The 13,272-nt window shown below is 46.9% G+C and overlaps 1 protein-coding gene across 2 annotated transcripts in view; it reads left to right on the forward strand.

The window, feature by feature from the left end:
• The first annotated feature begins 10,955 nt into the window (after window positions 1-10,955).
• The window catches only part of ZNF131 (zinc finger protein 131), a 33,339-nt gene continuing 31,022 nt past the window's right edge, over window positions 10,956-13,272 (forward strand). For both annotated transcript variants that reach the window (XM_073621851.1, XM_073621859.1), the window contains exon 1: window positions 10,956-11,088. The gene's annotated coding sequence lies outside the window, so the exon portion shown is untranslated. The remainder of the gene's footprint in view (window positions 11,089-13,272) is intronic.

A 13,272-nucleotide genomic window follows, 5' to 3' on the forward strand; every position in this document is an offset into this window, starting at 1 on the left:
ATAGAGTTCTGGGGAAGTCGCAGGATACGAGGCGTCAACTGAGAGAAGAGGGGAGGAGGGGTGCCCCCTAGAAATGACTCCCCCCCTGTAGTCCAGATGGATGCCTGATCACCCGTAGGGAGGGATGTATATTCTTATGGATGAAGACTATCACAGGCAAAAAAGATGATTACAGTATCTGTAACATATATCATAGATAGTAAAATTTCACACATATTGCGGGTGAGGAGAGAGGTAGTCCACAAGAAAAACTAAACAGTGGACACTACTCACCAACCCCCCGAAGAGTAGAAGAGTATTTATATTGGGAGCTCATGAGGACTGAATGGCACAATATCAATTGTGAAAGAGCACCTGTGCAAGAGAAGACAGAGCTGCTCCACAGTTTCTGAAAAAGTATATAAAAATGCATGTAGCTATATTAAACTTGGATGCAACAAAGAACATATGTACACTGCGATTTTAAATCTTCAAGAGCACCTGCTCACCTTGAAAAAGTATCATGTCGTTATGTAAAAAGCTACATCACGTTTCTATTGGTGCTGCTGAAGCACTTCCTATATTTGGAAAAAAGGAGATAGAGCACCAAAAGTGGTGCTTGGTTTACAATTGAGCATATTGCAGAGTGCTGGACCGACTAACGGTCAATGTTTGGTTTTACCTGGTGCCGGCGTCCATGTTTAGCATGAGCTCCCAGACTGCTAACAAGCATCTGAATGTGTGGGGTTTAAATATCCCTCCCCATGGCGCCAAAATGCTGCGTGTGTCATCACACTGCACCGGCGCCAAGCGGACGCAAAGGGGAAGTTCCTGGTCCAAGGACTGATTACCCGGAACTGACAGACCGGAAGTAAAACTACTTCCGGTATACCCAAAACAGCACTAGGACTTCCATTGGAGACAGTGCTGAGCCAAGAGAGTGAACTTGGACAATTGGTATAATGGCTGTAGGATACGGTTGTAGCGGGGTGCCAAGGGCTATGAGGAGACCTCAAGGTGGGCATATGTCGGGTTGGCACCCCCCCAAGAAAGAAAAGCCCGAGGAGGATGTGTGTCCAACCTAGTACACACCCTTGGGCGTCCATACGGGGATCAAATGGCACTGGACTGGGGAGGTAAAAACGAGGGAAAATGGAGCCTGGGGAGGGGTAAAAAGATTTTTTAAAAAAAGGGGGTTTACAACATTGTACCACTAATCTGCATCCACATATGGAAAGCTGTATCGGTATGAACATCATTATAACTGACTCCATATATGTTAGTATCCCTTTTCTGAATGATGTATTGTTTCTAATAGAGGCAACCCTGGCCTAAACAACCAATCCGGAATTAGTTGCAAGAGAAATAATAAATGTCTGGTGATCCCATGGTATTCAAACGCAGTAAATTTGACCCCAGATCTCATATTTAAGAGGTCCTGTCATGCTTTTTTCTATTACAAGGGATGTTTACATTCCTTGTAATAGGAATAAAAGTGACACCATTTTTTATTTTTTTAAAAACAGTGTAAAAATAAATAAAATAATGTAAAATAAATAATAAAAATTAAAAAAATGTAAAAAAAAAAAAAAACCCCGTCCCGACGAGCTCGCGCGCAGAAGAGAACGCATAGTCGAGTAGCGCCCGCATATGAAAACGGTGGTCAAACCACACATGTGAGGTATCGCCGCGACTGGTAGAGCGAGAGTAGTAATTCTAGCCCTAGACCTCCTCTGTAAAAAATATGCAACCTGTAGAATTTTTTAAACGTCGCCTATGGAGATTTTTGAGGGTAAAAGTTTGACGCCATTCCATGAGCGGGTGCAATTTTGAAGCGTGACATGTTGAGTATCAATTTACTTGGCGTAACATTATATTTCACAATATAAAAAAAAATTGGGCTAACTTTACTGTTGTCTTATTTTTTTATTCAAAAAAGTGATTTTTTTTCCAAAAAAAGTGCGCTTTTAAGACCGCTGCGCAAATACAGTGCAAAAAAAAGTTTTGCAACAACCACCATTGTATTCTCTAGGGTGTTAGAAGAAAAACCATATATATAATGTTTGGGGGTTCTAAGTAATTTTCTAGCAAAAAAAACAGTTTTAAACATGTAAACACCTAAAATCCAAAACGAGGCTGGTCCTTAAGTGGTTAAAATGAGAAGAAAAGAGGTTTAACCTTAAACTACGTAGAGGGTTCTTTACTGTAAGAGCGGCAAGGATGTGGAATTCCCTTCCTTACAAGACCCTGCTAGGGGTCAAACATGCCTTGCACTCTGTGCAACACTCCCTTCAGGAAATCTTAACTGGTCCTTGGTAATCTCTCTCGGACTCTCAATAAACAAGTAACAATCTATATCTGATAGGGGCTCGTTCCACTGTGTTACTTCAGACTAGAATCCAGTGTAATCCACATTAGCTTCCGGTAATTTCAACAATACATGGTAAAAACAGAAAGTGCCTCCAATAGTGCAGTATCCGAGGGATTAAAAAATGAAACTCTCCACCCCAGCTAATATACCACTCACATTTATTAGGAAAATTAAAAGCATTGATAATACATCAGAAAGGTCTCACTCAGTTGTGACAAGATTCCACCGCTAGGCTCCACCTCTACTAGTTTTGCCACCTCACACGTGGCTTCATCTGGAGGAATGAGCCAAGCGGTTATGGTGGGGTCAATTTATAGTATGCAAAATAAAAGATTAGTTACCATGAATGTAATCAGCTGCGGCGTTCCTGAGACGCCCGCGCATTTGTAACACATCGTGTCAACATGACACAGTGTGCTTTGTTGGCATGCTAGGATGACAAACTTCCGGGATGAAACCGGAAGTCGGTGTTTTGTGACCACTTCTGGTCACGGCCTAAATAAACAAAGGACTTAAAAAATATGGCCAACAAATGGAGTCTTATTAGAATAAAGCAGAGGTAAACCATAGTGGAAACGATATCTTGCCAAATATCTAATCATACGGCATAAAAACATTAAGAGATCTCACTAGAAATTATCAATAATAGAATAATAATTTCTAGTGAGATCCCTTAATGTTTTTATGCTGTATGATTAGATATCTGGAGAGATATCTTTTCCACTATGGTTCTACCTCTGCTTTATGGTAATATGTCTCTGTTTTTTTGAAGTCCTTTGTTTATTTAGGCCGTGACCGGAAGTGTGCTACATGACATGTCTGCATTTTTATACAAAGCACTACAGCAGCAGTCCGTGGTCTATTTGCAGCCAGGCTGCGAAGACTGCACTGTAATGCCCCGTACACACGATCGGAAATGCCGCCAGCAAAACTCCGATGAGAGGTTTTGGTTGGAAAATGCGACCGTGTGTATGCTCCATCAGACTTTTGCTGGCAGAATTCCAGCCAGCAAAAGATTAAGAGCGGGTTCTCTATTTTTCGGTCAGAAAAAGTTCCTATCCAAAAATGCGATCGTCTGCTCAGAATCAAGTACGAGACGTATACCTGGCTCCAGCTGTGCTCCTCCACTTCTTCCAGGATGGAAGGCCCAGGGTGGTCCTCGGAAGCCTCAGCTGGGGTTGAGTGAAGGCTGGATGGAAGTGTAGAAAGTTATTCCCTGGCTTCCATCCGGTCTTCCAGAAACCGCATCCTGTTGTAGTACCACAGACTGGGTACATACACATCCTCTGCTGCTGCTCCTGATTTCATGGAAGCCTGGACCTTATTAAGCTCCTTCCAACACGTGCTTCTCAAGCTACCAATTTTCTTCTCCACAAACACGATGTCTGCGGTGGGGACCTGCGTCTTCACAAATTGCAGCAGTTTCTCCAGCGATGGCTTCCTAGCTGGTTTATTTCTATATAAGGGGTTTTTAACCTCCCACAAATTTCTCATATCCCTGTATTTGTCTATGAACTGGCCCATGAATTCAGGGTCTTTGAATTTGTTTCATATTTGCTGCAAGACAAAACACCAGACAAAAACACTAATATCAGGCTAAACTCTCCTAATCTTAGCCCAATATAGGCCTCAATCTAGAATCAGTATAGGCCACTGATGTCCCAAGTTAAAATGTTACCTTCGTTATAATGTTTGGCGCTTCCGGTCCTCCTTCCACCACACACAGAACGTAGCATGTTACGCGTGTTAGCTTTATATACACTGCGCATGCGTGAAACTCCACCCGGCCCTGACGTTCTTTCTAGAATATTCCCTGCCCCTTCTCTTTCGGTGCAGTGGGAGATGAACATGGCGGAGACACAGCAGGTGCGTAATAGCAGTAACGAGGAGGAGGAAAGCCCGGAGCCCGAAATGTCCTGATCCTGGAGGAGAAAATTTAAGGCCTAAAATATGCCCTTTGTAGAGATGGTGGACATCTTGAAGAGGGCCAACTATGATGGGAAGTATGGACTGTAACCAAACCCAAAATGTGAGAAAGGCCAAGATCATGACTAAAGTTGTGAAGAGTCTGCACAGGAATTTTGGGGTACGACGATCCAAGGAGCAATTTAGGAAACGCTGGTCAGACCTGAAATTAAGGGAGCAGGATTAGTACAGAAGGATCAAGAAAGTGCTTCTAAAACGTAAGTAGTTGTCGTGTGTTCCGATTATTATTATTACTTGCAAGCTGCTCCATGTGCTTTTCTTTACTGTTGTACAGTTTAAAATGGCCACCTTTAGGCTCGTGGGCACAGTAATCGTTCGCAGTAAACATCGTTCGTTCACCAACTAAATACGATGTTTTTGGCAGATACAGGGTTAACTACATTTGGTCATGCTAATATGTATTAAAAGAAGTTTAGGACATCGTTGTCTAGATGTGTTTGTAACTAGAATGAAATGCAAACTTGATTCAGTGTAATATGAGGTGAGGACACTCAGCAGCTGTTTACACATCTGGACTCAGGAGCACTAGTGTGGTACACAAGAACAAACTTTTTAGGGTGTCCCACACAGGTCCAAAAATGTGTGTATTGCGGCGCTAAATTCAGTAACTAAAAAACAGTCCAAGGAAGGTCTGAAGAATGGGAGAAATCCAATCACCAGGTATAGTGCAGATGTAAAGGGGCACTCCTCACCACGTGATAATGTAGTGTGCTTACCAGAAGGCTGTAAATATTAGGCATGTATAGATTTTCTCAATAACATCCAGCAAATCCAGCTCTCTGGAACCCCTCATCAATACAGACAACAACATCCAGATGACTTCCTTCACAGATCAACATCTCCCAGAAATCACATCAGAAGTGGGACTTTCAAATATGCAGTCATCAAATACCCAGGAAGAGAAATAAGGGACCCATAGTGAAGCCCGTAAGAATAATAAAAACAATTTATTGTAGTAACTTACAGTTTAAGTTCATAATTGCATGCATCAAATAGGACAATCAGCTGCAGCGTTCAGCGTGCTGGTGTCAACCTGCCTACACACAGGTGCTCCAGTGGATACTTGGGGTGTCTCCATGTGTGAAACTTGTCTAAAAAAGGTAATTATTCCAGCTTTGTTAAGGGGATACATCATGTCTTCAGCTTGGAATTCTGCTAAAACAGACAATTGTATCCCGCTTCGAAGCAATGTTTCACATTCATATTTCTGGCCACAAATATCGGTGTGCTAAGTATACCTTTTGTTTCATTCTCATAGGAGAGAAAAGACTCGGGACGTCTGAGGACACCAGAGACCCCCTCCTACTAAAGAAGGGGAACTCAACACACAACCAGAGGATGTGGAGGAAGGACACCACAGATTCAGGTAATAGATGTATGCCTGCATATTTATAATACATGGTGTGTATTTTTCTTTTAGGTGATGTGCATGTTGTTGAAGAACAATCTACTCATTTCACCACTGACCGTGCACAAAGGCTAATCCAGGACATCGTGTTTTGTATTCGGGATTTAGACTTCATAAAGGAAAAAACCAAGGAGATTGAACAAAGAATTGAAGAACATGATTGATGTATTAGGGAGAATCTAAATCTAAAAAATTACACCTTTTTTTTAAAGAAAATTTAACTAAAGTTTTAATACAGTTTAAAAGCCAAATTTGGAAGATGCACACAGTGTGTCAACATGTGCTATCTGCCATCAGGGGATATCAATGTACGCGTTTCGTGGCTGCAACCCCTTCCTCGCAACACTAGTAGGTGAGAGAAAGGGGTTACACCCCGAAAACACATCCATTGATCCCCCATGATGGGAGATAGCACATGTTGACATTAGGCATGGGATCAGGAGGGAATCCCCATTTTGACTCCCAATTTGTGTGCATCTTCTAAATTTGACTTTTACAGGGGTGACATCACCCCATCTGATGAAGGCAATATCAACACATTTTTAACACTATAATGTCTGATATTGCCTTCAGTTTTTCAATGTTGAACTTTGTAAGTTCCTGAGTTGTGTATGTTATGTTTTGAAACATGCCTGTTTATGTCCAAAAAAAACAAATTTTCAAGGTAAAACTTTATAAAACCAAGATGTTATTTTTTCTTTTACCAAAAAAGGTTTTACAACGCACATGTGCATGTGCACAGAGTAAAAGGCTTTCTACTCAACAATGTGTGGCTTCTTCTTTCAATGCTCAATACCACTTTTTGTATTAAGTTGGTGTTTACAGTGACAATGGGTGTTATTTAAATAATGTAAAAAAACACTTGGCACTACAAGTGCACTAGGAGAACCTAGGAGACAGCTAAAAGAAACACAAGTAGTAAATCAAATTCAAGATGTTATCATATCAATTTTTTTTATTTTAAAAATATTTAAAAATTTGCTGGCGTAGCAATGGCCCCCCCACCCGTAAAATAATAGACTTTTTTTGACGCACTTCATGGGCACTTTGGGGGGGGCAAGCCAGGACAGCCAGCTTCCAGGGCCGTCAGTGTTGGTTCATGAAGTCTGGCCTCAGGCCCAATTGAGGCTACATAATTAGGAGCTTTTCTCTTGAAAAAGTTGTGCAGTATACAGCATAACAAGATGTGGTTACATTTGTACTCCGCCATATTTATTGCCGTTAGAAATAGGCGGAACCGGCTGGCCATTATCCCAAAGGTATTCTCCATGACTCTTCTGGCTCTGGCCAGCCGGAAATTAAAAACCTTCTTCTCCGGGGTGAGGGTCCTCTGGGGGAATGGCCTCATCATGTGATCACCCAGATCAAATGCTTCAACAGCAATAAAAACAAATGGGAGTCCTTCGACGTTCTCTTCCGCAGGTGGCAATCCCAAGCCACCACTCTGGAGACATCAGTAGAACTCTGTCTGGGCAAAGACTCCACCATCTGACTATTCTTCCCCACGTCCACATATAAAAACTTGTATGTCGCCGACACCACCGCCATCAACACGATACTATTGAAACCCTTATAATTAAAATAGTATGACCCCGAGTGGGGTGGTGGGACGATGTGGATTCCCATCGACTGCCCCTCCACAGTTGGGAAAGTCCCAACGTTCGGCAAACTGGGAGGCCACAGTCTGCCATTCCTGCGGTGTTGAAGGAAACTGTGGAGTCAAACCAGAAAAAAAAACAAATTAGTACTTTTGCACATAACATTGTAAGCAGATTAGACACAAACATTCTTGGCCAACATCAGTATAACATTTATTTTAAGGAGTATTTAAATACAAAAGATAAGGTCCATTCCTCACTCTGATGGCCCATTGGAAAAAGTTTGGGGGGGTGGGGGTTCTAATGAGTTTGGGAGCCAAAAAAAGCACTACAATGGAGCTGACAAAATACATTGTTAAGTGATTAGGCTAGGTGTGTATGGGCCCAGGATAGCATACTGGGTAGGTTAGTGAAGGCAAATATGCATGAAGGACAAAAAAGGAGCATTAAAAGCTTCCAGCATGCATGAGGACAAAGGGGACATTCACAGCATATTACAATCATGATAATTAGGAAATGATGAAATAAATACAACACATTAGCATACATTAAATACACATAATGTGATGTTAAAGAAGAACACTTACCCTAATATAGTCCTTCTGCAGGACCTGTATGATGGCAGAACAGGTCTCTGGGATAATGATCCCCAGAGCCTGGGGGGAGATACCTGTAGAGAACTTGAGGTCCTGCAGACTTCCCCCCGTCACCAAGTACCACAACGTGGTGACTAGCCTCTGCTCCAAAGTGATGGCTTGCCGCATGCAGGTGTCCTGCTTCTTAATATAAGGGGACAGCAAAGCCAACAGATGGTGAAAAACAGGGTCCGTCATCCTGAGAAGATTCCTGAAATCATCAGGGTTATTCTCCTTGATCTCACGGAGCAAAGGCATATGAGAGAATTGGTCATGCTGGAGTAACCAAATTCTTGGTCCATGATCTCCTCCCCACCCTGTTCATGGACTGGACTTGGGTCAAAGCAAGAACCCCAACACCAAGCCCCCGCATAGCATGAACTCTACGACGAGCATGTACCCGCAACGTGGCTTTAAAATGGTCAGCTGGTCAGAACAAACTAACAGAACGCACTGAAGAACAGCAAGGCCTGTGAAGAGCGAGCTGAAAATCAGAAACAAGCAGACAAGAACGCACTGAATAACAGATACGAACTGACTACACCAGATACAAACACACAAGCACAAACTGAACAGCAGTAACGGTCTGAAAAGCACGAAAGCTGAAAAGCGCGAATTGTCTCTCACCAAACTTCTACTAACACGAGATTAGCAGAAGGAGCCCAAAGGGTGGCGCACTGGCTATTGAACTTCCTTTTTCTAGTCCCATCGTACGTATCGTACGTCACCGCGTTCTTGACGGTCGGAATTTGGTGTGACCGTGTGTATGCAAGACAAGCTTGAGCGGAATCCCGTCGGAAAAGCCATCATACCTTTTTCCGACCAAAATTCATATTGTGTGTACGCAGCATTAGAGGTGCGGTGGCAAGCAGAGAGATGACATCATCACAGTATCACTGTTGTTCCACCCCCACTAGTAGGGATGAGCCGAACACCCCCCGGGTCAGTTGGCACCACCGGAGCATCATCGAATCACCACCAAATCATCATGGAAGCATCAACTTAGCATTACCGAAGCACCACCAAAGCATCAAAAACACATCAAAAAACATGTTGAAGCGGTAGGTGCTTTAATGTGTGTTGAAGTTGAAGCAAGTGTAAATGAGCCCTAAGTGTCAGACTGTCCACCATACTATCCCAGTCCCGCTATAAGTCACTGATCGCCAACATTACTAGTATATACAAAAAAACCCACCAGTATATGTCCCAATATTGTCAGTTCAAGTAACGTTGTGCTGTATCGCAAAAAATGGCCTGGTCATGGGGGAGGGGGTTAAATCTTCTGGAGGTGAAGTGGTTAAATTACTGCAGTGTAGGTGAGCATGGGTAGGTGAACATCAACTGCATCATACATGTAAGGTATCATCGCAACCGTCAGAGTGTGAGCAATAAATCTGGGACCACGGTTCACGATTAAAGTGTAACTAAAGGGAAAAGTTTTTTTTTTTAGGTTTGGATAGAGTGGAGATGGATTAGAACCCCTGCCAATGTTTTATTGCTGTCTGTGTGCCTATTGGGAAGATTTGTCCTCTCTGTTTAGCATTACCACCAAATGTGCAAGTAAAAGTAAATCATAAATTTGGGGTTGTCACCAGAACAGGAACAGAGGGGGAAATCTTCAAATGGAGGCACAAGTTCTGGCGACAACCAAGGATTTCCCTAGTTTACAGGGATTTCCCTTCACTTCCTGTTTTGATTATGGGACAAGAAGTGAAGGGAAATCTCCCCAATGGGTACACAGATGGTTAAAAAAAAATAAATAAACCTTATAGGGGTATAACCCTCTATATTCTATCCAAAATCAAGAGAAAAAAAGTTATTAATTTGGTTCTCCTTTAAGCACTTCCTGCCCGGCCTATAGCAGAATGATGGCTGGGAAGTGGTTCAGTTATCCTGACTGGGCATCATATGAGGTCCAGCAGGATAACATGCTGGCGTCCGCGGCGATTGGTGTTGTGGTGTGTCACCGATCTAGGTAAAGAGCCTCTGACGTCGGCTCTTTACCACGTGATCAACTGTATCCAATCACATCTGATCACAGTAAATCGAAAGAGCCGTGTATCAGGTTTTCCTCTATTGCGTCTGACAGACCAGAGTAGAGGAGAGCCTATCGGCTGCTCTCCTGACAAGGGGGTCAGTACGGATTATCAGTGCAGCCCCCCCCCCCCCCCCCAGGATGCCCACCCATGACCATCAGGGATGCCAATCACTGCCCATAAATGATGCCAATTAGTGCCTCATCAGCAATGCCTATCAGTGCCAATAGTGCCACCCCTAAGTACCCATCAGTGCAGCCTTTCAGTGCCCAGTGTTGCCTATCAATGCCACTTATGAGTTCCCACCAGTGCCGCCTATCAATGCCCGTCAGTGCTGCATACCAGTGCCCATAATCAGTGCCACCTCATCAGTGCCCGTCAGTGAAGGAGAAAACGTACTTATTTACAAAATTTTATAACGGAAACAAAGAAAAAAAAAAAATTTTTTTTCCAAAATTGTCAGTATTTTTTTTGGTAAAAAATAAAAACCTGAGGTGATCAAATACCACCAAAAGAAAGCTCTATTTGTGGGGAAAAAATGATAAAAATGTGTTTGGGTACAGTGTAGCATGACCGCGCAATTGTCATTCAAAGTGCGACAGCGCTGAAAGCTGAAAATTGGCCTGGGCAGGAAGGGGGGAAGTGCCCTGTATTGAGGTAGTTAAAGGAGGGAGAGAGGTGTGTGGGGGGAGCCCGTCAGGAGAATGGCGGAGGTCAGCCTCCAGGGTCCGCTCATGAATGGGAATGGCTGGCATACGGAAGGCTCGGAACCTCCTCACTCCATAAGGGGATGTGTGTCCAGAACGGTGTATGGAGTGAGGAGGTTCCGAGCCTTCCGTATGCCAGCCATTCCCATTCATGAGCGGACCCTGGAGGCTGACCTCCGCCATTCTCCTGATGGGCACCCCACACGCCTCTCAGCTCCGCATTTTAGCGGCTCTTCCGGCAGGTCAGAGGCTGTCGTGACGTCACTTCCGGCGCGGGGGCCGCCGGGAAGCCGAGTCGCCCGCCCTTTCCCCACAGCCATCCATAGACGGGAGGAGGAGGCCGCGGGCTGCCAGTCTCGCCGGGGCCGGTGAGTAGCGGGCCGGTTCCGCTCCGGAGAGGTCCGGGCGGGAGGGATGGTCGCTGCGCGCTCACGCACCGGCCGGGCGGGAGACCAGGGGGGGATTTTTTAATGCGCGATTTGATGACGTAATAATGGCTGGCGCTGCTGCTGACAGAGCTCCAATGAGCCGGGCGCGCTGGGGCGGCCTGAGGGGAGCGGGCAACGTGGTTTGGGGGCTACGAAGGAGGAGGGAGGGACGGGGCCGCCGACTACATCTGGCGGCTTGCCGGTTCCTCGTTTGGGACCTGGGGGGGCGGATGATGATGAGGGCAGGGAGAGTAGGCCTTCCGGTTCTCAGTGCTGATGTGTGATTGGACAGAATCCGAGGCCGACAGCGAATGAGGGATGAGAGGGGGCGGGGACGGAAAGAAGAGCAGTGACAGCTGATTGAAGTGTACACACGTGTGGGATAGACACTGGGGCCCCAGGCTTCCAGGGACGGTTCCTGTACGGGGATGGACACTGGGGCCCCAGGGACACGTCCTGTACGGGGATGGACACTGGGGGCCCCAGGGACACGTCCTGTACAGGGATGGACACTGGGGGCCCCGGGCTTTCAGGGACGCTTCCTGTACGGGGATGGACACTGGGGCCCCGGGCTTCCAGGGACGCTTCCTGTACGGGGATGGACACTGGGGCCCCAGGGACACGTCCTGTACAGGGATGGACACTGGGGGCCCCGGGCTTTCAGGGACGCTTCCTGTACGGGGATGGACACTGGGGCCCCGGGCTTCCAGGGACGCTTCCTGTACGGGGATGGACACTGGGGGCCCCCGGGCTTTCAGGGACGCTTCCTGTACGGGGATGGACACTGGGGGCCCCGGGCTTTCAGGGACGCTTCCTGTACGGGGATGGACACTGGGGCCCCGGGCTTCCAGGGACGCTTCCTGTACGGGGATGGACACTGGGGCCCCAGGGACACGTCCTGTACAGGGATGGACACTGGGGGCCCCGGGCTTTCAGGGACGCTTCCTGTACGGGGATGGACACTGGGGCCCCGGGCTTCCAGGGACGCTTCCTGTACGGGGATGGACACTGGGGGCCCCCGGGCTTTCAGGGACGCTTCCTGTACGGGGATGGACACTGGGGGCCCCGGGCTTTCAGGGACGCTTCCTGTACGGGGATGGACACTGGGGGCCCCGGGCTTTCAGGGACGCTTCCTGTACGGGGATGGACACTGGGGGCCCCGGGCTTTCAGGGACGCTTCCTGTACGGGGATGGACACTGGGGGCCCCGGGCTTTCAGGGACGCTTCCTGTACGGGGATGGACACTGGGGGCCCCGGGCTTTCAGGGACGCTTCCTGTACGGGGATGGACACTGGGGGCCCCGGGCTTTCAGGGACGCTTCCTGTACGGGGATGGACACTGGGGGCCCCGGGCTTTCAGGGACGCTTCCTGTACGGGGATGGACACTGGGGGCCCCGGGCTTTCAGGGTCGCTTCCTGTACGGGGATGGACACTGGGGGCCCCGGGCTTTCAGGGACGCTTCCTGTACGGGGATGGACACTGGGGCTAGAGTTGCCACCTCATCCCTTTAAATCCGAACACCTCTGAATTACACAGGTTCTGAGACCAATTTAATGCAGATAAGGCACCAAGTGAGTTTAATTACCACCTTAATCGGCCACAGAACCTGTGTAATTAATATGTGTTCGGGTTTAAAGGGATGAGGTGGCAACCATAACTGGGGCCCCGGGCTTCCAGGGACGCTTCCTGTACGGGGATGGACACTGGGGGCCCCGGGCTTTCAGGGACGCTTCCTGTACGGGGATGGACACTGGGGGCCCCGGGCTTTCAGGGACGCTTCCTGTACGGGGATGGACACTGGGGGCCCCGGGCTTTCAGGGACGCTTCCTGTACAGGGATGGACACGGGGGGGCCCCGGGTTTCCAGGGACACTTCCTGTACGGGGATGGACACTGGGGCCCCGTTATCTAACCATGTACAGGAAGCCCAGGGCCCCAGTGTCCACCCCTGTACAGGAAGTGTCAGGGCCCCACTTCACTGGGTATATGTAAAGGTGAACAACCACTTTATTGTACAGGTCACATACATTGGGTTTAGATCAGGACTCTGGGCTGGCCATTTCATTATTTCAATGTTTTCTGCTTCAAGGAACTGCTTTACCTGTTTTGCTGTTTTGGGTGATTG

This window comes from Aquarana catesbeiana, linkage group LG01 (assembly GCF_042186555.1).
Source record: "Aquarana catesbeiana isolate 2022-GZ linkage group LG01, ASM4218655v1, whole genome shotgun sequence".
Classification (NCBI taxonomy): Eukaryota; Metazoa; Chordata; class Amphibia; order Anura; family Ranidae; genus Aquarana; species Aquarana catesbeiana.